Here is a 25,257-nt window from a genome sequence, read left to right as displayed (position 1 = left end):
CAAGTGGGATCCAAAGAAGAAAACTTTTGCATTAAATCTTCATAGTCTACACTCACTACTCCTCACCTGCAGTGTGAAACTTCAGTGTACACACACAGCCTGGTCAAAATTAAACTCTGCAGCTTTCTGTTTAAACTCTGTGCTGTAACCACACTGATGCTAATGGTATGAGGTCAATTAACTTTGATCTATAATGACAAGAGCACTAGCTCCCTAATTTAGTGGAAAAAATAAACTTTCAGCAACCCTGAACACCCCCCTATGCACTCTCCCTGCGTGTGCTGCGGATCAGAGCTATAATTGAGCACACTCTAGCGGTCTCTGACATGCCAAGAACACTGTGCACACAGAAGTACAGCCAAACAGAACAAACGGGTTCATACATTTAACTGTGCAACATGACACAACGGCTCAGCTGTGGGCAACTCACCCGTGGTCCTCCAGTGGTCCTAAAGATTGATGACTTTTGGTATTTGCAAATATTTCTACTTTCTGTACCTTTTTTCTCCATGAGGTTATATAATGCTTTATAAACTGGCTAGGGCAATTTGTGGGAAAAAAAAATGCACGTCACTAGATTAGCCAGTTTGAGATCATAATTTATCTCTAATGGCCTTTCTTTGACAAGAAGAAAACAAAAGAAAATTAAAGCTGATAGAGCTGTTCTAGTAATGTCAAAAGTTGGCATTCTTCATCAGTCTTTAACTTAAAAGCAGTCCTTGTCAGAATAATGATAAAGGCATCATAGAAATTTTGCTTTTCATCTGTCTGGCATATAAATCAATGATCCAGAAAACAAATCATTATATATGTATTTTTTTAAAAAAAGTGAATATAAAACAAGTCAGCTTGTCTACGTTTTTTATTCATCTCTGACAGAGTCAGTTATACCATTTCTCTGAGCACTCACTCACAGCTGAAACTGCTCCCCCCTCCCAGTTATAACACTGACCCCGTTTAGAGAGCACATCAAAAGCAGAGGCACTGAAAGCAGGAGCCTTTTCCAGGGTGTGAGCTGACATAATGGGCGACTTTGCTTCCTCTGGGGAGCAAGCACTCTCTTTATCACTAGGACAAATGACCTGGAGGAGAGGTATCCAAGGCTAGTCACTCTATTTCCTTATAAGTGCCAGATCAGATCATAACACATTACTGTGACTCGCTGTGTTAATGACCAAGCACTTCGATTTGCAGGGAAAGCACGAAGACATGTCAAGCTGGAGCCAAGCTCTGGGTATGTCAGAGGACACTTTCTAAGCAGGAACACCACTTTTAAAACTTCCCCTTCCCTTCCAGTACACAGCTTTGAAATTCGTAGTTACAAACAGACCAAACCATTGTGAAATCAAGAGCAAGCAAACAACAACCAAAAGCCATTACCAATAAGCGAGGCTTACCTTACAGTAACTGCAACCTGTTAGAAACAGGGTAAAGGAGTGCCTTTCTCATGAGGGAAGGGTGGCTTTCAGCTCTCAAGGGGGGTCCTCTAGGATTCTTCACTTTGGATTTTTTTTCTACTTTTTTATTTTTTGAGGGTAGATCCTTATTCCTCAGAGTGGGTTGTATATCCTTCCTCAGAAGTACAAGACTCCATCTCATGCCGCTGTAATCTTGAAAACTGAGAAGGATTTCTTAGCCTAAAAAAATTAAAAAAAAAAGAAATCAATTATTTTTCAGGTTTGAATTACCAATTCAAAAAAGAATAGAAATAGAACTATTCAATGTTTTGGCAGAACAAAAAAAAAATCACCACCCTACTATGGGAGCAATTAAAGATAAATTAAGAAAGAGGAGAAGTAGAGAAGGAAAATAAAGGTTAGTTGACAGACTGTGAGACAGAGAGAAAAGAAGGTGGAATCAAAAGCAAAGGATTAGAAACAAGAGGGGAAGAGTTTAGTAAGAAAAAGGAAATACAGGAAATAAAAATATTTCCCTTCCCTTTCATGACTGTGCTAAGATTAAGACAACTCTGGTAAAATGGAAAATGTTAAATACCCACAGATAATAAAAAAGCTTTCTGGAGGAAAAAAAAGTAAAAACAACCAAAAAAGAACCCCCAAAACCCAAACAAACCAGAAGAAAGCTAGGAACTTAGAAAGAGAATGCATGCAGATGAAAGGAAAAATACAAAGGTGTAAAAGAAGGACATAAGCTTCGCATTCACAGACACATATTAGGGAAGTCTAGACCAGAAATGCCCACCAGATATTCAGTTCATGGTAGGTCATGAAATACATAGCAGAGCTTTTAAGTAAACAAAATGCTTACTGGATCAAAATAACATGTCTGAGGCAAAGAGCAAAGTAGAACATAGTAGAACATATTAGGCCCCCCAAAAGAGATATTTCAGGTTAAAACTTTCAGAAACTGTACCCCCATGCTTTACAGGAAACTTAGGAAAAGGTTTATTCTTGCTAGCTTTTCTAACACTCTGACATACTATACAAAGACAATGAGACAAAAACAAAGGGTACTGGAGACTTCAATTCAAGTTCCTTTGATAACACAACTCTAAGGATGCGTAATTCTTCTCAATAAAGATGTTCAGAAGCGTTCCTCAAGGTACTATTCAAACACATCCTTAGAGATAGAGAAGCAATCAAATGTACGGCCAAATGAGAAGCATAAGCACAACAGTGTTAGTTCTGTTCGTGCCAGATGGACTAAATTGTCTTCCAAGTCTAAGAAATCCATGAGAAAACATGTTGGTTCTTTGGAGTCTTACTCCTAGACTGCTCCAGAAATTCTCATTCACTGAAATGTCCTAAAACCAGTACTCAAAGTTAACTACCTATTGTGACAAAGAGAAGCTGGCAATGGACCATGCAGAGTTTCTGTCTCCATCCTCTGCCGAGGATATTAGGTTCCCGCTTACTGTGCTTTTATCTGTCTTTATCCTCTAAACTAAATTAATTGAAATCACATCTTTATCTTCTATTACTTGGAAGTCCTTCCTATTGTTTCCATCTAAAGTCACCTTCTTAATGGAGCTCGTTTGCTTTTCTATGGAAGTGGCATAAATAATAGTGGATAAAGGAACACAACAGGTTCGGTGAAGTTGGTTGTAGTCAGTGCATTTTAGCTGGCTAAGTCTTAGATTAGGAATCAAAATGAAACTTTTTACCTTTTTAAAGAGCAGCTTTAACAAAACCCACTTATTTTACATTAAATGTTGATGATAATGCTTTCTTCATACATGTTGTACTATGTTAAAGGTAAAGCAAGACTGAATTCTAAATGCGAGGTTTTATCTGATGTAAACAACTTGTCTTCACAGGAGAGGTGTTCCAGACCTCTGATCAGCTTTGTTGCCTTCCTCTGGACTCACTCCAATATGTCCATGTCTTTCTTATCTTGGGGGTCCCAAGCTGGATGCAATACTCCAGGTGGGATCCCATCAGAGCAGAGCAGAGGGGCAGAATCACCTTCCTTGACATGCTGGTCACGCTGCTTTGGATGCAGCTCAGGATACAACTGGATTTCTGGGCTGTGACTGCACATTGCTGGGTCATGTCCAGCCTCTAATCAACCAACACCCCCAAGTCCTTCTCTCCAGGGTTTGTCTCAAATAGATTCTCCACCTAGCCTGTATGTGTGCTTAGGATTGCCCTGACCCACGTGCAGGTCTTGATGAACCTCACGAAGTTCCCATGTTTGCATGTAAAACCAGAAAATATTTGGAATTATTATTTCAGCTTTGCCACCTATGTTTATTTGCAATGAACGTTCCCTTTTCTCCTTAACATGTTCTTGGTGCAAATATTAAAAGATATTAAAAAACTTCTGTCATTTATATTGGTAATAATATTTTGCAATAATTTTTTAGCTTAAATTGTTTACTATGCTGTTTTTAGGGTAATTTTTCTAAAGAGTTAATGCAAGTGTCTTATTTTGAACTTCAGAAACCTTCCTGCTTATAGCATTTACCGGAAATATAAAAATTACCTAAATAACAAAATATAGTAGTTAATTTTTTTCCAAGCCAAAAAATTTATTTGCTAAGCTTGTTACATTTCAAACATCTGTAAACCACGACAGTCTCTTTTTAAAAAAAGCCTGGATTTTGAGGAAGGCATATTTATGCGGGTTAGCTGTGATGAATAAGTAAGTACTGGAATTTCTAATCCTAGGGACGATTTGCTGATGTGAACTGAGTACAAATGGATTCCAATTGCATTTTTTTCCTACTTGTTCTGTACACACTTGAGAGGGTGCAAAACTTCATACTAGTGATTTACACAGGTAAGGTTGCACATACATACATACACACCGCCCAGAGTGAATCACGCCAGAAAATTAGACTTCCAGAGTTTCCTTTTCGGTGGTAACAGGGAGTGCCCTGCATTAGACAGGCTGGAGGCCCATTAGGCTCAGCTGTATGTAAAAAAGACAGTTTCTCAGCTAATGAAACCATATATCTTTTGTTCAGTCCACGGTGTGACACAAAGGTGACCCTTTGAAATAAACTTCCATAAAGCAGCCGTGATAGTGGCTAAGCTGAGTATCCACGAGAACCTATGCAAATGCATGTTTCATAGTTGTGGACAAAGATAATGGCATGCAAGGAATGCTGTTCCAGAAAATGATGTAGCCTTTCATCCCTAATAACCAAATAAAAAATGGGAAGTCAGTACTTGGGAGCTACCCTAGCAAGCAGATCTCCAGGAAACAAGGTTCCCCACAGACTCTTCCTTGATCTTAAAGCTTAACGTGAAACATTTATATGCACGTAGCACCTGGCCAGAAGACGTGGGAAGGCACTTTTATCACACTGGCTGTATTTCTTTCTTAAATAATAGATTTCCTCTTTTTTTTCCTCCCCTCTTCTGGAAATGGAACACATCCTCAATAATGTTTCTGTACTTTTTAATTTTTTTTTAACGTTTTAAGAACCAGACAATCTTGAACATCTCAACATCACAAAATTTTGAAAAATATTAGCACCCCTCAAACTGTCAGGTGATGCATTCCACCAAAAGCTTTTGAAATACAAAACTGTGTGATTAAAAAAAAAGTTAAATATTATTTAGATGAAGACATTTTTTGGGGTATTAATTGAATGCTAATCTTCCACCCCCATTTCTTTGACATCCAGGCCCACAGATAAACTGTACATAGACTAACTAGATCCAACTGCAACTGCACCAGTCCGTTCAATTAGGTACAGTATTGTACCAAAGGCATTCCACAGGAGTGAAGAACAACGGTGTGTGAACCTTAAGTCGCTGCTCCAAAGTATTTCCAGCTTCACAGTGGTTGACTCGCCTGTGCCTTAAACAGGAGTTAAGGTATCAAATATGTAGTAAGCACATAAACCTGTACATACCATGGCTATATCTTAGTATTCTTCAAATAATTAATTTTTATCTACATCCCTCATGTAGCACACAATCTGTTATAGATACAAACTTCCATGATAGCAACATAAAGCAACCTCAATGCTTCCAGTGAAGCAAACAGGAAAACACACCTGGAATCAAACAACAAATAGCTCAGAGCAATGCTTATTTGTCTTCTTTTTTTCCAATATTATTATTTCCTTTACAAATAAGAAATCCCAAAATACGTTATCCATTAAGACCAGTGCCTGTTGAGTGTGCAGACTGCGAAAATAAAGCCATTTTTGTTTGTGCAAAGCAACTCTTCACATCTTTTTCAAACAAAAAGGGTGATTTTGCTTCAGCATTTTGGCTGAGAACAAATCAGAAAAAAAAAACCAAACCAAAAACCCTGCAAAACCCCCCCAAAATTACAAAGTAGAGCACTTGTTCATTGGAGTTCTTGACTGTGGCTACATTGCTACTGTGGTATAAAGAGACTTTTCTGTGGTTTAAATGTGAAAGAAACTCTGAAAGAAGTTTTTACCCTGAGTATGGTCTGGGACATGCAAAGTTTTGACACCAAATTTTAGCCTTAAACAATCCCGCACTAACTGTATCTCAAATTTGTCCCTTTTTAAAGTATTCCCAGGGACTTGAGACATAAACATTAAAAAGATCATAAGTACACAGGAGGAAAAACAGCTGTAGAGTCTGCATACAACTTAGACAACAACAAATGCAATTAGGTCCAGAAAAAGAAAATGAGAGAATACTGGAAAATTTCACCATCATTTTCACTTCTCACTACATCTTTGCTTTGCATGACATAAGATTAGGATTTGAAATGAGGGAAAGCAGTAGCTCTCCTTCCTCTGCAACAGGAACAGAACGTGAAATACCTAAAACCATTTTGTGTTAGTACAGTTATTGTAACTGAGCTAATTTCTCCAGACAACTGTTCTAGAATAACAAATATTCCTCTTTTCTGTCTTCCCCCATGTGAGGTGTATTGTTTCCAGTTAACACTTCGGAACCCAAGGCATGGGAAATTCTCTGCACAAGCCAGCAGGAAATCAACCCTCCCCTCTGTGCTCTCTCTCTCATGCTTTGAAACTCTGTAAGGGCACTCATTGGTTTCTCTGCACTTCTCAGGAAAGAAACTTCAGAAAAATCAGCAAACATGAGGCCACTAGAATTTTCAGATAGACCGTTTTGAATTTGGGTAGCTTACTCTGTCAACATGGTTTACTGACAGCAAGTAAGCCATTGAGACTGTAAGTGCTGGGTTAAGTGGTCTTCCCTGTGAAGTGCTGTGGTGTTCCTTATCCTAGTACGGGGAGAAAAAGAGATTCTTTGAAATGAGATTAAAAAAAAATCCCAGCATAATAAGCAGGCCACCCACTATATTTTGTGACAAATAAAGGGAAGTGAGCATAGCCCCAACTCAGAGAGTTAGATCTTAGCAACTAGAGCTTAGCAACTAGAGCATTCTTCTGGGACTCAGGTCTAAACCCATGCAGTCAGACCAAACCCCAGCTTTCCTAGGCAAATATCACAACCACTGAGCAGCTGAAGCAGCAATTTCTTCCCTCTGTCATGTATTTTGCAGAGTCTGCTCTAGGAAAAACAGAAGGCAGAGCACAGGAGTCGGGATGGGCAGAGAAACCCCAACTTTATGAAGAGTGAGAATCCTTAGAGATGCTGCAAAAATTTAAAATTTTGATACATGCAGTCCAAAGGGTAGGCACCTCAGTGAACTCGAAGTCCCTGATGAGAATTTACACCCGAAACCATCACTGCTAAAGTCAGCTTATTTGGTTTGCTAAATGCACTTATGAATGCATCGTCTTTACAGCGATAGAAATAGAAAATAGAAAACAGTTGCCTAGCACAAGGCTATTTCCTGCCCTCGTTAAGTGCATAGAGAAGTTAATTGCTAAGTCCTGCTGCAGCACATTTACAGTCAATCCAGCGCTGGGTCTTGGTACGTCCTTCTCAGGTGGAGACAGCAAAGGCTGCTTCATAGCAGTTGTACTTTCTCAAATGGAACTAAGGAGAAGCTGGTAGTGGCATCCAGCCTCTGCACTAATCAGTCTGCTAAGTACCAGGGACTGCAAAAGAAAGGCCAGGCTTTTGGCCAAGCCATTTGTTTGGTGTTCAGTCTAACTCTTGCTACTAGATCAACTTTCTCTGTGATCCTGGGCAAGCCGCCTATCAGCCTCTGTTATCCAGCTATAAAGTATGGATTCAGAGTTCCTCCATGTTTCCTCACCATCTGCCAGGTCTATTTTCACTGCAAACACTGGGCAGCAAATGTCTTCTATTATTCATAGAGTAAGGCCAGACGGGACTAGAACACCTTCTCATCTGACCTTCTGTGTACCACAGGCTGTTACGTGTACATACAACACCCAGTGGGGAGCTGATCACAAATGGGGTCTCCAGGTGCTCTTTCAAAAGAAGAGAAATAATAATATTAACCCAAACACAGTCAGCACCTTCCTCTATACATCTAAACTTCTTGGTCTAATTAGAAATTTGAAGTAAATCTTTTTTTTTTTTTTCTTTTCTTTTTTTTTTTAAAGCCAGCAAGCTTCTGTGTGTTTCTTCTTAGTTTCAAAAGTTGTTTCAGAGAAGGGTTATTTTAAAAGAAAGTTTTTGAAAGAGTTCATAAACATTAGGGTTTTTCAAAGGTAAAAATGCTTGAACACTACAGCTCCTGAACTGATAATGGTGTGTACTAATGCATTCAGTACTAGAGAAACTGTTTCTAAACTAAACATTATACAGCTTTAAGAGAACATAAATTTTGGGAATCAGTTAGGTTGCCTGGGCATGATGCATAAAACCATATAAGTCAGACCTCCTTAGATTAACTTTCCCCAGTCTTCAATGTCTAAATATTATAAGACTTTTCCAAGTAAAATACTCATTCTCATTGCCGATAAAAGTTGACAATGAGTAACTTAAGTTTAACAAAATCACAATCCTTAACCTTCATGCATTTTCAGCAAATATTCTCAGTGACATTATTTGCTTTCTGTAGGCTTACAATGTAGTATTTCAATGGCACTCAATTCTACTTAGGAGAGGATCAAATAAAATTCAGCTCACTAAGAATTAAGTTTACTGCTCATTTCTGCTTGTATAAAAAAGAAAACAGCACAAGCACTGAAAGTAGCTGTAGAATTTTCTTGTTGGACTGAAAGAAAACAGAAAAAAATAGTGGGAAAAAAAACTGCAACAAGAAACGTGACAGAAGGCATCATATAGTATAACTTCATCTGCCTAATCAGTTTATAACTGTATTACACAGTGCCATCGCGTCAGCTCTCAGAAAAACACCATTATATTGGCAAAGGCAGCAATTCACATTGTTTCTCATCCAAGTGTGTGTGCATGTTTTTCCTCAGGCTTTCCAATTCTCATTTAAGGAACTATGATCATCTCTGTGTCAAAATTCAATTTATCAGATCCAATACACATTAAGGGAGTGAAAAAAACAAGGGCTTGCAGCATATAAGAGTTCAAACAAGATGATTTGATCATCCCCTCTGGGCTTACCATGACACCTAACACTGAAGAGAATGAGCTGGAGGACACGATGTCCGCTTTCTGTCTCCTTATGGTAAGACCAAGCTGATTTAACCACAAAATTTGAGACAGAATGTAAGGCAGTCCTCAATTACACTTGTTTCTCATTCAACAGCTAAGTAAGCATCTTCTCTGAGATCTTTCAGGCAGAGTACACTAAAGAAAGGAGGTAAAGTTTATCAGGAAGATAAAACCTACCTAACTTAAATGCAGGCAGGATAACAACTTGGCTTGCTGGGAGGCCACATTCAGGAAAATGCTCTATGGTCAAGAGCTCCAAGACTTAGAGCGGACCCTGTTGTGCAGAATGGGATGAGAGAAACTAGTACTGGAGCTGGAAGAAATGAAAGTGTGGTACTACCTGGGATAAGAGTCTGACATCAGGAGGTAAAGGGAAACTTGTAGATTTGGAAGGGATGTCAGCTGATCTAATCTAAGACTGGAGAGGACTGGGCTCAGAAGACGGAAAACCAGGGAAAGCTGAATCAAGAGTGAGCCAGAAAACTGGAGAGAGCACTGAGATAGCTACTAATGATAAAGAGAAATCAGATGAAGGATTCAAAGAAGAAGAACACTGGGACAAAACGCAGTGGCAGGGAGAAGGTTCAGTCTTTGAGGGTCCACTCAATCAGCCAAGGCTTCCTTCCCAGGTACTTGGATCGTATGGGAAAATTTCTCAACTCCCAGCAAGACCTTAGGGAACACACAGGATGCACACCCTTTCTTCCTTAGTACTGACAGACAGTTTGAAAAATGACTCCCTGCTCCTGCTGTCAGTGACAGTGTTAGCTCGAGTAGCACACGGTTGTCAGAAGCATCCAAAGATTACCATCTTGCTGATGACCTCTATGGGAGGGTGTTATGATTCCCCAAAATCTAGTTTGATGTTTTCAGTTTGCTTTCCTAAAAAGCTAGGGAATTACATAAAGTATTATGAAGAGTATTATACCTGAGAGTAAAGAAACTGTTAAGATAAGTAGTATCAAAATTACAAATGCCTGTCCCTGTTTAATGTGCTCTCTTCTGTGCATGCTACTTGTGATGCAGATTGCCCTACAATGATCACAACTGCTATTGTCTCATTTATTTTTCTGTTGTTTTTGTAGTTGTTGTTTGTTTGGTTTTTTTTTCAATAATGCAGAAGATGGTTGGTATATTAAGGAGTTCACTATAGGGAAGAAAAAAATATATTCTTAAGGTCAAGACAGTTGCATGCTACCTAAAAAATGAGATGCCACCTCTGCTCCTTGCACGTAACACAAGGCAGGACTCAACAGAAACCTTAACTAACCTGATGATGAAGTTCTTACACATCCCATGTGAAACATCTGGCCAAGTTTTCTCAGTACTCACAGTTCCAGCCAAAGTTTAATGCATTATAGTGGTTTTCTGAATACCTAATATAGTATAAAAACACAGAGTGCTTTGAAAAGTTTTTTCGAGACATCTCACTGTGACCACCAAAATTAATGGTTGTTTGGCAATTTCAAACTCTGTCTCACAACACTGTCCAGGTTGCCCAGTAACACTGCATGATTTTACATGGATATTGTAAACTATTACAGCAGTGTCCACAAAGAAATTACTAATTCAGTCATCACTGCAGGATATGAATATCATATCTCATCATTTTCAGGGAAGATAAAACAAAGCATTGAATGCTGTTGAAGTAAAGGCCATCTCAGCAGAAGATGAAAGAACACACACGGCAAAAATAAGCAGTGCCTTTGCATACATAGATACTGTATTGCTACTTCTGTAGAAAGCAGAAAACACAGGATGCAGAGACAATGTTAAATTCAACATCTGTGCTTGATTTTTTCAGCCTTAAGAACACTTTGTTAATCCAGATTTTTGAATGCAATATGCTATAAACTCATCTATGTAGTTTTCAGAATTCATAGGAAAGAGACAAACCCTCAAAATTGGAATCAAAGTGTAAGCCATTTTTCTTGCTCACAACAGGGGTTTGGAGTAGCTGACCTTTAAAGATCCCTTCCAATCCAAACAATTCTATGATTTTGTACCAGCTTGGGAACTGTAACCTGACATGTTTCTTTAGAACAAATGGCAACACGAAGTCCTGTCAAAGATAAACTTAATTAAATTATATTGACTAATTTTCTGGCATTGAGACAATCATAATTTGCTCCAGTAAGAACAGACTCAAGTAAGTCTATTATTTCCATTTGTGGCCTTCAGGCACAGCGTACTCTGTGTAGGATGTGGATTTTAAAGGTTTTATCCATAGGCAGAACTCCTTCCAAACCATTTCAGGTTTCAAAGGAGCGCTTCTGGGAAACCTATCCCACGTGTGGGTACCTGTGTCAGACAAGCACACCTGGGTGTGCTTTGTGGCCAGTAGGACCAGGGCAGTAACTGCCTCCTTGTACTTGGCACTGGTGAGGCCACACCTCGAATGCTGTGTTCAGTTTTGGGCACCTCACTACGGGAAAGGCATTGAGGTGCTGGAGGCGAGTCCAGAGAAGGGCAACGGAGCTGGGGAAGGGTCTGGAGCACAAGTCTAGTGAGGAGCAGCTAAGGGTGTTTAGCCTGGAGAAAAGGATGTTCAGGGGAGACCTCATCACTCTCTACAATCCCCTGAAGGGAGGTTGCAGAGAGGTGAGGGTCAGTCTGTTCTCCCAGCAACAAGCGATATGATCAGAAGAAATGGCCTCAAGTTGCACCGGGGGAGGTTTAGATCGCATATCAGGAAAAATGCGTTCATGGAAGTTGTCGAGCCCTGGAACAGGCTGCTCAGGGAGTCACCATCCCTGGAGGTATTTATAAAACACACGCAGATGTGGCACTCGGGGACATGGTTTAGCGGCGAGCTCGGCAGCGCTGGGTTAACGGCGGGACTCGACGATCCTGAAGGTGTTTTCCCAGCCTGAAAGGCTCCTGGATGGCACGAAAACACCTGGAAATTCGGTGTGCGGGCTCCGAAAAGGCGCCGAAGAGCAACGGTGACATCTAGCGGCCCGAGCGGGCCGCCGACACGCGCCCGCCGCGGGAAACGCCGTGGGAAGCGAGGACACGGGGACATCTCCCCAGGGAAGGGTGGCCGTGCCGCCGAGCGTCCCACCAGCCCGCCCGGGTACCGCCGAGCGGTGCTGCGAGTACTTGTTGCCCGGGATGGGGTATTTAGCACCTCCCCACGTAGCCCGTTCCAGTGTTTCACCACCCTTGTAAAACACTTCCTCTAGACACATCTAGTCTAAGTCGACGCTCCTTCAGCATAAAAGCCATTGCCCCTTTTCCTGTCCCAACGGACCCTACTAAACAGTCCGTACCCAGGTCTCTTGTAGCCCTTTAGCTACTGGAAGGAGCTCTAAGGTCCCCCCAGAGCCTTCTCTCCTCCAGGCTGAACAATCCCAACTCTCTCAGCCTGTCTTCACAGGAGAGGTGCTTCAGCCCCTGATCATCTTCATGGCCTCCTCTGCATCCATTCTTTCTTGTGCTGGGGACCTCAGAGCTGGATGCAGTGCTCCAGGTGGGGTCTCACCAGGGCAGAGTAGAGGGGCAGAATCATCTCCCTCGACCTGCTGGCCACGCTGCTTTGGATGCAGCCCTGGATACAATTGGCTCTCTGGGCTGCAAGTGCACATTGTTGGGTCATGTCCAGCCTCTCATCCATCAGCACTCCCATGTCCTTCTCTGCAGAGCTACTCTCAATCCCTTCTTCCTCCAGCCTGTGTTGATACTGAGAGTTGTCCCGACCTAGGTGTAGCACTTAGCCTTGTTGAACCTCATAAGGTTCCCATGGGTCTTTTTCTTGAGCTTTTCCAGGTCCCTCTGGATGGCATCCCATCCCTCAGGCATTTCAAAGTATCCTCTATTTTCTCTAAAGATGCCAGTTTAACATGACAGACTCTAACAAGGCTCCAGTCAGCATACATGTAAAATTTACTTTTTTCCCAGATCAGAAAAAATAAGGAAATCCTTGACACCCCATCAATTCATGTGTCAGATTCAAAATAAATAATTAACTAAATAAATATCAATAACTGCTTAATGAAGAGACTATGAGGTGTTTTCTGGACACATGGGCAAAATATATTTTTACATCTTCCTATCTTAGAAAACTGAATCATTTTTGCTGTTTCTGGAAAGCTTCATTCAGCCTAATGGTGACACTTGCTGGGAAAACATGCCATGGAAATGCCAAGGCCAAACGGCTAAAAGCTGGCACACAATAATCAGTTAAAACCAGAGCCTTACAAGTGGGAGCGCTGAACAAACACACAGGTATAACACAGTCTCTTTGTGCTCCAAAAGTTAGCATACACAACGAGATCAAATCAAATATGCTGTATTTTGCACCTCAGATGTTTTACTACACCCAAGCAAGTCAACACAAAACTTCTAAAAGGAAACGATGTTTCAGTACCTTGAACTATCCTTGAAAAATGGGAAACGGCACATATAGGACAAAAATGTTCTGAGGATTCATTCAATGTAATGCCTCCATTAGTACATGGGATCAAGTCCTTGGGAAATGTGACACAGGAAGTTTCTTTAGCCAAAACCAAACTTTTGTGAGTGTGTGACCCTGTGTTTATTTACCATCCATAAAGTCAGTGAGGCTTTCTGCTGCTTCTTGCGTTTGTACCAGAACAAAGTTCAGGAGGTTTATGCAATGCAGGCAAAAGGCAAATAGACCTGTGATATGATGGTTTGAGCCATAGCCACACATCCCTACTAGCCCTGCTTTGCATCTTTCCAAACATGATTTATGAGGAGAGAATACACGTTTTCATCAGTGTTTAAAGCTAAAATGCTGGGCTTCACATTACAGTGGCTGAAACTCAAGCTAAGCTTCCCTTGACTCAGCTTAGAGGCAGAAACCTCCAGCAGAGATGCAGCAAAGAGTTGCAGGTTAAGGAGAGAGTTTAAGGTTCACCAGAAGTTGTATGTTAAATACCCAAGTCAGAAAACTCAGTTAAATTTTCACAGACCTCCTCCCTGATGTGCTGTATCCTAAAAGATGGCAAGAAGGGAGATGAAGCTTAGCATGTATATCACAGCCAGCAGTACTGTTTTCTGACTATACAACTCTTTTCTTAAAAAGAGTACATGTGTTCTTAATACACTGCTAAAAACTCCAGCACTCGAGGAGGCCCAGATGAAGTATTTTCAAATACTTGCTGGGTCCCTCTGACTGAAATGACTCTTGCTTGATTCAACCTTCTTATACACAGAATACAGGGAGGCTTCTTACACACACATCACAGATCTGTGCTTATGTGGGGACAGAAGCTGTGAAAAGGACAAAGCCACATGAAAACCAAAAATAATCATAATAGTGAAACTTTCCCTTTCCCTCCTAAAAACTAACAACAACACTAAAGCATGTGCTGCATAGCAGCAGTTTGTCCACGTGCTGGAGAGAAGCAAATAAAATAAAACCTAAAAAAAAAAAGAAAAAGAAAATGTCTAAAGAGCTACACAAGCCAAGCCCTTTGAGATCAAAAACAGCCCTTTGAATTACCAAACACTGGGTTCTGGCATTAGTTTTTAGAGTTGTTATTCTTCTCCTATATGACTGCAGTAACTCTGAAAGTCTATTTGTCCTTCTGAGATCCATTCAAGAATCTATTTATAATTGTGGGATACCAGTGCTAGTGCATCATGACACTGGCCTCTGTTACTGGAAATGATCCTGGCTGATTTACTAGCAACAGATTGAGTGACTGACATATCCTATGAGAACAAGAACTACAATTCTTAGAGAGAAGGTACTAAAAAGCAAAGAGAAGCCTTGAGAAGCATGGAAAGGTACACAACAACAACAAAAAAAAGATGAAAAATTTTCCTTTTTGAATGCAACTACCTTTACTTACAGACAAAAATAAGTGGAGTAAAGAACAATCCAAGACCAAATTATCAATTCTGTTAGATCAGCTCTTGGATCAAGATTCTAATCAAGATAACAAAGTGTATACTTTGTCAAAGGTGAAAAGTATCTGTAACCACAAAAACAAAAGACCTGACATGAACTTTAAAAAAACCTTGCTCGTCTTACTCAGACTGTCCATCATCACAGAGCAACACCACAAAACCACTAGAATAAAACTCCTAAAACTGATTTTTCCAGAAGTCTGGGAGTTATTCTCCTCTGCAACCCATAAGGACACTATCTTCACTGAACCAGAAAAAAAACAAGTCCTACTGAGATATCAGCTGACACATTTTTGCATCTTCCACAACTTTCTCTTTTCCATTCCCTTGAGTGCTCTATCAGTCAACACTTCACAACATTCACATTCCCTTATCAACAATCAGACACTAGTGTTCATGGCATTCCCTTGCCAATGGATAGGCAAGTTTGACACATGCCTTATTTATTTCGGAGATTTGATAAGCTGTGATTCTTGGCTCTCGGCATTTCTAAGTTTGGGAACAGCTTTATTTATCACCAGCTCTGAATTAAGGCTATAAAGCTGCTATGAAAACACATAGATGGTCCCTTAAAGGAGAGCTGTGCAACACTGGGAGTTAAATGGTTAAGCACAATGTCTATTTAATAATAAAAGCAACTGAGCTGCATGCTCAGGAGTGAGCCACAGCACTACTGATGTGACCGGAGTGTTTGCCATGTTCTGTGATAACAGGAGTCTATTTAAATGGGTCGAGGTACAAACCAGGCACTCTGTGCTAAGCACAGGTGAGGGTGTGGGTGAGAATACACACACAGCTGTAAGCAGTCTTCCCCCTTTTAAACTATACTCTCAAGTTACACAAAAAAACCCTTTCAAGGTATTTTTCCTAGAGTTTAGGTGAGTCGAGGGAAAGCCACCACATTCCTCCAATTGCAAACACTTCTGGGTATTCAAGTGTCACCCGGTGGAAAAGCTGCTTTGCACAGTGCAGCAGGAAGACCTTATTAGGGTTTCCAGAGGGCATCCCCATGTCACAGTGACTACACGGACAAAGAAGGGTATTCCTCCATGTAGGGCATTTCCTCCTAACTCAGTACAGTTCATCTATAGCATTTGGAACTGTGCATTCCAGAGGAAGCTGCTATTCCAGATAGTAGCAATGAATGAATTGCTTTAGCAGGGGTCATTGTTCAATGACAAAGAAGTCTGCTGCTTGGACAGAGTAGAGTATCACTATAAATATCAGCTTCTTACCGTTATTTCTCTTCTTGGTAGTGGTTGATATCTGCAGTGTCAAATTAAAGAATAAATGTGGTAACTGTGCCCTATATTGTAAAATCAATAAGTTAACAAGTCTCCTCGGATCCTTTATTGTAAGGCAAAGTCTGTACTATCTATACTCTTGTTTACAGTAAAAGATATTTAACTGTGAAGTTCATATTGCAGGAGTCAACAGTAGTCTGGAAAGTGCTTTGCCTCAGTTTGAAAATGACATGTTCATCAAAGAGCCATTTCTCTAAGGAAAACTAAAAGAACTAGTGAAGTCAATGTAGGCAGCCCTAAAGATAGTGCTGATGGATTTTGCAGCCATGATATTTAGGTTATCCTGTAGGAGATTCAGGATTTTTCATGCTAAGGAGGAAAACTTGCAGCTTCAGTACATGATTGGACAATAAATCTTATGACAAGGACTTAATGGCATCTTCTCTTTTGCCAGGGTTACTTCAAGTTTGTTTGGGTTCTGCTACCTTTTTGCACTGTGTTGTGCAAGCTATCAAATTTCCACTAATAATAAGAAAGCTTTTGCTTCAATGTTTCCTTCTTCCAGGTGATTGTAATACCCATTACTTCCGAAAAGGGGTTGCACCTTCATTTTCATTATGGGTTTTGATCACATGTTCATTTGGTCTAGGAGGTGCAGTTGCTGTAGATGAGCATCCACATTGCCAGAAGTTTGGTCAGAAAACATTTTGCTCTTTTCCCCTTTAATTCTGCCTGTGCCTTTTTCCAAGAACCATTAGCAAAAGAGAAGTTTCAAATAGGTATGGAAAGACTAATGTCAGGAAAAGTTTTAGAAAGATGGAATCTTTCAGGACATAGTGGTATGATTCAGAATAGCTGAAGGATCAGTATTCTACAGCTACCTGTAAGTTATAGGCAGTGGACCTGCGATCTGCTAGGGTGTGGGCCAAAAGTTAGTGATGACATGGGAATTCCTCTCCTCTCCCCAAACCAGCATGCAGGAGCCTTGGCACTCCTGACTGCAGCTATAAACACATATCCCTATACGTGTTCTCTTGAATTAGCTCATGACCTGTCTTCTAACCTGTGCATTCTGGTGCCAACAGTAATTCACAGATGGCTCTGCAGGTATCAGAGGCGGCAAATACCTGTCAATAAGGTGTTATTATTTATTTATTTTTAAATACTGTGATGAATCTTTACAGTCCAGTTTTGGGCGAGGTACTCGCTTTCCAGGCACCTCTTTCCCCCACAGAGAAGACAGCGCTTTCCAGGGTCACACACTGGATAGTTACTGAGCATGAAAGAGTTTCCTCAGGACAGCCCTGCCCAGCACCACATGTTTCTTCCACCTGCAGAGCCTGGAACAGGGAGGCAATTTCCCCATTTGCGTATTAAGCACTTGCATAACCTACACAGACACCACAGGCCAGACAGAATCACTGTCAGGTCTGCACTCAGCTCACAGATTGAGCTACTGAGCTCCAGCAGATCCCCTGACTCCCAACAGCTGCAGCTCCCCAGCACATCTGTTGGGAGCACAAAAGCCTTTCTGAAGGCTCTCATTTTTGTCAGCTCCAAGCCTCATTTCCCAGCCTCTGTAAAACCCAGACAACCCATCTCTGCTCTGCAGCTGCCGTCACTTTAGCCAAATATATTTTGTCACTCTACAGGGTGCCCCTTGAAGAACTCAAGTCAGTTGTCCTTTGAGCTGCTAAAAAACTTGAAACCTTCCCATAAAGGCCCCTCCCTCTGCCCTATGTGTACTGCCAGATATAACAAGAACTGTTTCCTCTCTTTTTTCACACAATTATCTTACTTCTTCCTAGTTCTGAAGCTTCAGTTACTCTGCCATCACTTACACCTTCACATCACTCATAGAAGACTCAGTGAAATCCAGAAACACCTGACACTTATTAAAAGGAAGGCACTGGGTATGATGTTGAACTGCTTATAGGGACAATGCTTGTCCTTGAAGGCAGCACACTTTGCTCTGGTGGCTGAAAATTACATATTTCAGCACAGGATTAAAAAACAGGGCCCTTTGTGGGATGCCCCCAAGGTGCTCTCTGTTCAAGTCATATGCCTCACCCACACTTCTTACTCCCAGCCCAATCCATGCTAGAGTAGGGCCTTAAATCTTAACAGGGAAGCTTTGAATGTATTTATAGGGCTTTGTCTGTCCTGGTAAAAACTTTAAAGACCATCTTGATTTTTTTTTTTCATCTGGTTTAATATGAGCCAGCTTCAAGGGATTTTTTTTTTTAAATTTCTGATTGCCCACAGTTTAAACTAAATCTTGACTAAACTAATGATGTAATTAATCATGACTAAGTACACAAATTTTAAATACCACTACTACTGTTAACTGATATGATGCTTTTCTAACTTGTCCAGAAACAAAACAGATTGTCAATATCAACTGAATTTCTGAGGGGGTCACAGCTGCATATTTTTCCCCAAAGTGACCCAGAGAACACACTAAACATCTGTCCTCAACAGTTTTAAACTCTCCTCTGGCATTAGCTTGGCTTTCTCTCCATGGTATTCTTTTTTTAACTCAGAACAACTTTTTCCAGTCACCCAGAGGAATCTCCAGTAAAAACAGACAAGTCATGAGTTGATGTTCTTGATATTTTTAAGGTTAAATAAGCATTTTTATTTTTATTTTGAGTAAATCAACATAGTTCCTACAGATTGCAGTGGAAACTACTGATTGAACTGAAACTCTGCCTGACATGCTTTATGAGGCTGCATATACATCTCAGTAAAGAATAAAAGGAGGGCATAAGAACTTATTTTTCTTCAAATTACAGAAATAGTTTAATTCTAGCCAGCTGTGTTTTCCTTTGCAGTCAATAATACAGTTTATCCTAGGATTTACACCCCCATGTAAAAAGATCCCACACTTTCACAGATATACATGAGACTGAAAGTTTTAAAACACACACGGGAATGGACACGATGCCAGGGAACATGGACTATACTGAGAAAGGGCTGGAAGATGAAGAGATGATGGGCAACAGTGCCTTAATGGGATGACCACACGGCCCATGGAATTGAATTCACAGTAAAAATTCCTTCTCCAGCTGGGCTGACTTGCAGGTTTAATATTACCTACAGCAGAAACTACTTTTTCTCTTCACAGTTTCTCTTATTCTTATGGAAATATTCCTTCTTGCTACCTAATCAGTTAGAGACCTAGATAATATGCTTTCAAAAAATAATTTTACTTAAACAACAAAAGACTTGAATTAAGCTGTTGCTTCTGAGTTCTGTTGGTCTAAGATCAGTTCCAAATGCATGTGAGAAGTCTGAAGTGAGAATTCCTGGAAATGCAAACATTAATTTCCCCCAATGAGCATGAGAATTTAAGGAGAAAGCAAAGGTAGTTAACAAAAAATACCATTTTTTTCACTATTCCTCCCACAAATAGGAGGAACTTCCTAGCAGCTGCAACCATTTACTAAAAATTGCTCCTTGTAAAGGGAAATTTATTTTTTTAAAAACCATTGCTTAATCCCTTCCCAGTAAATTCTCAGAAAGCATGTATCAATACAGGTCCATGGGCATCATAGGTTATACAGATTAACTATAACCAAGGATTTTTTTTCCCCTAGCACCAAGCTGCTTGCCGGTCATATTCTCAATGAATACACTGAATTTCCAGTGTGGAATATCCCAAGATACATTTTATGCCGTCTTTTAGGAATGGTGTTATTATATGTGGTAATGGAGTGTTTCTGCACAAGTAAGTCTTTGATCATTGACCTAATAAGCCCATTTCACCCATAGTACCAGGATGAGCCTAATGAAGGAGATGAAAATAATTTGTTTACCCTAATAAACCAGAACCTGGATGAGGGAACATAACTTCCAGTAAGTTATGGGAACAGAGAAGAACTATATGTACTAAAGGAATAGGGTGGCACAAGGACAGACATAAGTTATCCAAAAAAAAGATTCAAAGCTGGAAATTGAAGAAAAAAAGGCTTCTAATAGTGAAAACAATGATGAACTGAAGGAAAAATCCCTGACCACTCGAAGGGAAAAAATCTGTGTGGGATAATGGAACAAAGCAACGATACCAGATGAAGAATACGTGCAAGGCAGGGAAGGCTAAGGCAATTTTCTGTGGATATTTTTCAATTCTCCAGAAGGAACATGAAGGCAGGGCAAAACAGCCAAGATCAAGCGATGACTTGAGGATTGGTGTTAAAAGGTAAGCTTGGGGATGTTCCACAACTGCAAATAGTTCTCAAAAAAGGAAGAACTATCTTTGAAGGATAAACTCTGTCTGGATCCCTTAAAAAACCAACCAAACCACCTTGTTGGATCCAATCCAGCACAATTAGAGAAAGAAAAAAATGTTAGGAAAAATAAATCACATAAATGTAAGAGTCTTTGGTTGCCTAGTCCTGTTCCACAAAACCATGAACAAATGTGACCACTTACCACCCACCATCTTTGGTCAAATTACGCTTATGTTTTCTCCCTGAGCCATTTCCATTTTATGGAAATACTTCTTGGAGTTTGGCTCCCGGTGTGTGACACAGTGTTCTAATAGTGGCTGAACTAGCACCAAACACAGTAATGTTTATCACTTCTTTCTTACAAGAATTTCTACTGCTTATTATACACATTTGATCTAAGTCCTCCTGGAACTTAAGCAAAGCTGATTGAAGAAGGCACGGAGTTTATGACACATAAAATTACTTCTGAGGAGAAATCTCACACACTCTAAGTTCAACAAACATTTTTACCTATCTGTTTTGTTGTATGAAATACCTTTTGGTTGCCTAGACCAATGCAATCCCAATCATTTTCTGATCCATTTCCACCTGTTTCCTTGCTTGTAAGTCCCTATTCTTTTACTTTTTATCTTTCAGTTGCTTTTAAATATTAAATAGCTGAGGAACAAAAATTAGCTCCTACAGGGCCCTCTAGAAAAACTCCTGACTGATAAGAGTATTTCATTTCGGCTTAAGGACAGCCCACATCACACATTGTTTAGTCTTAACAATACTTTCTCATCAAGTTTCACACATTGCAAAGGCAAAATCTTGACAAAGGGCTAGGTATCACAAATTACTTATGGTCATCAGCCTTCATTAATAGGCACTAAAATACCTTTGTTGAGGCTGAATATTACATTGCCTAAGGAAGAAGGTGGAATGTTAGAATTGTAGGCTGGCTTCTAGAAACTGGTGCAGTAGCCACTGGTTCTAAAACTCTGAGATGCATGTTTTCCAGATCTGCATATTTAAAAATATTTTCTGTCTAAACACACACAATGCTTAAAGACAATGGAAACAACAGTTTTCTAGACAGTGCTCACAGACCAGGTGGCAAGGTTGATGTAAGAGTTGAGGTATACAATCTGTATTTTCCCCTCTCTTAATGACTTAATGGAAAACTAGAAGCTGGGTTTGCTGATTGCATGAGTGGCTGAGTCAGTCAGGAATAGGAAAGACCACAGGGAAGAACTGTTTGGGCAGACTGCCCATTCAGCACTGCTAACAGACTCCTAGAGACAAAATGGGGTTTTGTACAGAAAGCTCTAGAATAAGACTTGAAAGTAAGATAACTTTTTCAGGAAATGATTTTTTCTCTATAAAGAAGATACAGAGGTGTATTTAAAAAAAAAAAAAAAGAAAAAAGAAAAAATAAAGTTACTTGCTAGGTTTGGGGGGTTTTTTGTTTGTTTGTTTGACAGGATACAGACCAGAACCAGTTTTATTGACTTAACTGGACTAGCCACAAAGTTGGAATTATGTATGTATATATTATTATGTACTTCAGTAGTATCTTGTCAGATGAGTAAAAGAAGGCTTACCATCCTGAAAAGACAGTATTAAAAATTCATACAAACCAACCAGAGGTAGTCATTTTAGCCACAGCATGCTTGCATGCATGTACCTTTACCCGTTAATGGACCTTTGTCAAAAATGTCAGGGTCCAGCACTGGTTTATGTGTTTTGAGCCCCCTATACTACATAGAAAAAAAAAAAGCTCAGGCTAATTTTTCGATGATATAATTTACTTATTTTCTAAAATAAGTAGCTGTAACTGCTAAAGTCTTATAAGATTTTCCTTACAATTCAATTCTACTTAACTGACATCGGTTATTTAGAGCTTAGCTTTGTTCTCTGAGGCCTCTTCAGTGGTCAGCTGGCATCTAATCTTAGAGTTACGACCTAAAATTCATACCCTGGCATACTTGGCTGCCGGATGGCTAGCTGCCATAGCTAACTATTTGGATGGTAGGTGTCTTCTTAGATTGCTCTACTCTCTTGTTGAAAGTACTTTTTGATCTATTTCCTACCTTGACTTGTTTGGAAGAGGGCCATCATCCCTCCTGAAGAACCAAAAATGGAATTTAAGAGGAGACTGTAAAACTCTGGAAACTGCTGAAAATACCACCTGGAAAAATCTTTGAATAATGAGTGTGTATCTTAGCAAAGACAAGATAACAATCTTCAACAGCAGACAAGCAGCTGCAATGAATAAAAAGATTAATTTCTTGGCTGTGTCCATGGCAGACAGAAAAGAAATAGTGGACTTAAACCACAATGCAGAAAAAAAAGCACCTTTTCATGGTATGATTAGTGAAGCTGTGGAACAGATTACCTAAAAAGTCATAAAGTTTCTGGCATCTGAAAACTTCAAGAAAAGGTGAAGGAAATGTTGTCAGGAACGATACAGGTACAGCACAGCCTGCCTTGACTGTGATCTCATGAGGTCTGCTTCTGGCCTATTTTTCAGTAAGTTCTTTACTTTCTGCTATGTCTTTAAACAAATGGAGAGTCTTAACAAAATTTCCTGCTTGCCTCACCAAACACAGAGTGATGTTTATATCAAAATTCATACAACTTGCAATTCAATAAACTTTTAGCAAAATGTTTAAGCTTGTTCCTAGAGTTAGGCACACAGTCTTGCATGAGACTTTGGCAACTAAAGAAGAATTGATTTAGGAGTGTGTTTTCTATAAAGGCAAGATTTCATAATTTGTTTTCTGGGAAAAAAACCCAAACATTAAAACTTTAACAAGAAATCCCAACTAACAGTGCAGAGCATTTTTTATTTCTTGCCGTCTCTGCCTCCACATTGGGAAAGGAAACGAAAGCTGTAGCAAGCAAAGGAAATTATAGCTTTTTCTTCATTCCTCCTACACATGCATTAAAAAGAAGGGATGTGTGGGAGGAACATCAACATGTTAACCCGTTTACATTCCCTTGGCTCCATTTTCTCTGTCCAAAACTCAGAGTTCAAATGAAACATGAGAAGCTTTAGTCCAAAAGCAGAAAATCTCAAGAAAGTGTCAGAGATTGTTATGGGAATAAGGACAAAGGACTTCCCAAATGCATCAGTTACATTAACATCCACAAATCTTACCTGCCCTGAACTTTACTGCGTATGGATGTTAAATCACTAGTGATCAAAACTTAATGATATATTGTCTCTTCTGTGCATATATATAACAAGTTTTAATCCATACCACTTAAAACAGAAAAGTCTGCACGCTCTAAATCAATTTTGTCACTGTTAAGTATGAAGTTGAGACACTGCAATATTTTTTTACAGATAAAATATTTAATCTAACTGCAAGCCCTGTGTGACTGATTCAGCACATCTTTGACAACAGATTTAATGTATGACCGGTTTTCCCACACTTAGTATTTTTCCATAATGCCATTGGGTGTCAGAACTATTCCCTGCAATCACAGCAGTCACAGAGCTTACCCAGGAAAACAAACTTGGACTGTAGTCCACAAAAAGTTAAAATCTAATAAAGAACTTAGACGTTGCTATGACCACCATAACAACTTAATATGAAAACAATGCACTTTGTCAAGTTCATCTTTAGCTATTTGCTATGAAACTGAATACTTATTGTACAGTATAAATCAACTATTTGTTTATTGGAGTTATTTTTTAAAAATGTCAGAATAAATTACATTTTCCTTTTTTCCAATAATTCTCTCCAGTTCTTTTTAAAATAAAATTTTCATTTTGGACTACGACAGCTAAAATAGAAATCTCTGACACAAACTCAGCTTTCCAGCCTAAAGGCAAAACATAAAATTCTTCTTAAATGGACCAGAAATGGATGGTGAAACTTGTCTGTAGCAACTTTTGCTAATAACAAACATTTTTCTCAAGGTATGGATTCTAAGGGACAGCACATGACAAGGTGTGTCTTTCAGCGTTCCAGCAGCAGGATTCAGGAGTGTTTTGCTGAGTGAGTCTGAAGCCCAAATACTTGTGGTACCACAAGTTATGGGCTTGTTACACCATCAAATACCCCACTTCATTATATATATTACCAGCATGTGATGTATAAATCACAAAGGTTTGTAAGCTTCTTAATGTTCACTTAATTGATATTTTTTTTTTCTCTCAAATGTAACTAACTGAACATTCCCCTTTGCCTTAATTCTTACCATTTGCCTTAATAATACTGGCTGTTTGAAACTAAACTAGACAAATTATTTTTGGAAGCGTATGGCAATATAACAAAATATCTCACACTGGTGCTGCAGGAACAAATCTGACAATTTTACCCCTAGCTACAGTAAATCTGTCAATAAATCTAAGTTCACAATAAAATTGGAGTCGTCATAATAATCAAACATTTAAGTAGGTGCTTCCATTTCCCAAGCAGAATACTCTCAGCCCTTCTTTCCTTGTTCTTTGTCAGGTGTCCCAGTGTTACAACTTTGTATTCCTTGTGCAAGACATAAAGGAATGGGTCCATAATGTTCTAGTTTCATACAAGACTGGGTTGAACACAAGCCATCTCAAATATTATCCTGAAATGTGAACTAAACAAAAACTTTTAAAAAAGTTCAAAAAGTTCACTAATACTCATGCTTCTTGATTTTAAAATAACACGGAGTTCTTCTTATGTGGAAGAGGTGGTGTATTTCTAATTAAGGAGGGATTGATAGAGATACCTAGAGCACAGAGAATCAGTTCATTTACAAAATTACCATATCAAAAGTAAAGCCAGGATAGGGATGCTACCAAATGTAGGCTACAATCCAAGGCTAGGTATTTAAGTATGCTGGACTCATTTTAAGTGTCATGAAAAAGTAAGGAGATGGCAACTCCTGTTTGTGTAAGCAGTCAAATTTCTTCCTCAGGAGGAAAAATAGCAGCCAATTTTATGCTTGTCTTATAAGTTACTTGTACTTGCCAGAAGTTACTTATGTTAC

At 39.6% G+C, this 25,257-nt stretch overlaps 1 protein-coding gene across 1 annotated transcript in view; it reads right to left on the bottom strand.

Annotated features, from left to right (window-relative positions):
• TTC29 (tetratricopeptide repeat domain 29) overlaps window positions 1–25,257 on the bottom strand; it is a 383,434-nt gene that overhangs the window by 192,822 nt on the left and 165,355 nt on the right. The window contains exon 4 of the mRNA XM_050327269.1: window positions 1,398–1,637. The gene's annotated coding sequence lies outside the window, so the exon portion shown is untranslated. The remainder of the gene's footprint in view (window positions 1–1,397; window positions 1,638–25,257) is intronic.

The sequence above is a fragment of the Myiozetetes cayanensis genome, unplaced genomic scaffold, assembly GCF_022539395.1.
Source record: "Myiozetetes cayanensis isolate MyiCay16 unplaced genomic scaffold, myiCay2020 scf33, whole genome shotgun sequence".
NCBI lineage: Eukaryota > Metazoa > Chordata > Aves > Passeriformes > Tyrannidae > Myiozetetes > Myiozetetes cayanensis.
The sequence above is the reverse complement of the archived record's forward strand: the minus strand, read 5'-3'. Positions and strand labels throughout refer to the sequence as shown.